Below are 1,832 nucleotides of genomic sequence, written 5' to 3' on the forward strand. Positions count from 1 at the left end.
TACAAATATCTACACAGATCAAACCTGCAAGCACTTATGTAGCTGAGTAACTTCACTGCCTGTGGAGCTCCAATGTGAGTTTACAGGATGAAGCCTAAATGCATCTTTGGTAAACAAGCCATCAATTACACACTTTAGGGATGGCAGCACCTGTGCAAAGCCTCCCACTCAAACGACAGAAATAAAAAGCAATTATCAGCTACTAATTTGAGTAAAACTGTTTTCGTCTTAGAGCTAAAACCACAGTTTTCAGTGACACTGGTTCTATTTTAGGCAACTCACAATCTTTATTAGATTATTGTACAGCAGATATTCAAGCCGTCTCAAAAACAAAAGGTTCACAAATTTTAATATTTCACTACATTTCACACTCCTTTGTTGAGTATAAAGATTTCCTTGTACATGTTTTTAGAGAAAACAAAGGCACCGCTGTGCAGGACAAACAAACCAAAACTAATTAAACTAAAGCCACCTTCACAGCAATTTTAAACTACTCCTAAATGCTTTTGATTTCTTACTAGATAGGATCTTCCAACAAGAGTTTGAATATGAAACTTGTACCAGCTATAGGGGAGACACACTACTCAGTTCTAGGATAAATGGTTGGTTTGCATTGCCCCTGGTCTTTATCTAACACTGAGAATAGGCTGCTTTTTATCAAAAGAGGAATAAATTGCTGTTATTGTGATGTTAGCCCATCACTTGGCATTGCAATTCAAGTTTTTGTGAGAAAGAAATGTATGATCTAACTGCGACTTGACCTATGCCTTCTGAGATCCATCTAGGTGCTCTAATGGAGCATAAAAAGTGTTGAATACAAGGACATGCAAACCGGTAGTGAAGAAATTTGTTTGAGAAGAAGAGCGAAGAGAGAGCGACTTTCATCAGCTTCTGGTTTGCATGCTGCCCAGTTTGTTCAGCCTATTGCTGAACTGCAGCTCTTCTAATTTATGTATTTCAGCATGATCCTCTACATTTCCTCGCATCTAGTACCTCCCTCTCTCAGTCATGCTCTCTGCCCCTCTCTCCTTTTTCGTAATTTTACAAGTGTTGTGGTTGAAGAGACTGTACAGGATTCTTTAACGATCCAGGTTGTTTTTCTGGGATGTCAGTAAAATGGCTTATTAAACTGTTAAGAAAATAAAAAATTGCTCCAGTTTCTTTGTAGGATTTTTGTCTTTCCCAGTACAAGAAAAGTCACATTAAATGTTTATCAAATACTTGGGCCACAACGTATCACAATATAAACTAATTCAAAGGAGATAATTTGATTACACTACAAAATCCTTTAGTTGTTATAGTCTGTCTCAGAATTTATCAGAAAAGGATGTATTTTTTTAAAAGAGATTTCTGGGATAGTAGCATTTAGATTTTAGTCCTGATAAAGGCTCACTTTCCATTCATAGTCAGAACCTAAATGTGCTCTTCTTGTACCTAAACAGATAATAAGCACTCAGCACACTCCCCCTTCTTGACACAACACACTGAGACTAATCACACATAATTGGAGAGGAGGAGCAGAGGGGCTGGGCAGGCTATTGTGTCCAAAGGACAAATGGTCAGTTTATGAGGCTTTTGTCTGGTGCATAATTTCTTCTACATCTACAGGAGGAAAAGTCCTGCTGGAAAAAAACATATATACACACATATATAAAAAAAGCCTTCAACACTGAAGCAACTGAGGACATTTCAATCATGGATAGAAAAATCAACAGTGAAATTAAAAAAAAAAAAGGCAGAAAAACCGGAGGATTCAATAGGTGCACTTTTAAAAGATCTTAAGACAACTATTTCCTTACTAATTAAGTGTGAATGCATTTACTACTTTACAA

At 36.8% G+C, this 1,832-nt stretch overlaps 1 protein-coding gene across 1 annotated transcript in view; it reads right to left on the reverse strand.

Moving 5' to 3' along the window:
• Positions 1-262: 262 nt before the first annotated feature.
• Positions 263-1,832, reverse strand: part of CAMKMT (calmodulin-lysine N-methyltransferase) — a 221,922-nt gene continuing 220,352 nt past the window's right edge. The window contains exon 11 of the mRNA XM_075412870.1: positions 263-1,832. This exon is cut by the window's right edge and continues 484 nt beyond it. The gene's annotated coding sequence lies outside the window, so the exon portion shown is untranslated.

This window comes from Opisthocomus hoazin, chromosome 2 (genome assembly GCF_030867145.1).
Source record: "Opisthocomus hoazin isolate bOpiHoa1 chromosome 2, bOpiHoa1.hap1, whole genome shotgun sequence".
In the NCBI taxonomy this organism is placed as follows: domain Eukaryota; kingdom Metazoa; phylum Chordata; class Aves; order Opisthocomiformes; family Opisthocomidae; genus Opisthocomus; species Opisthocomus hoazin.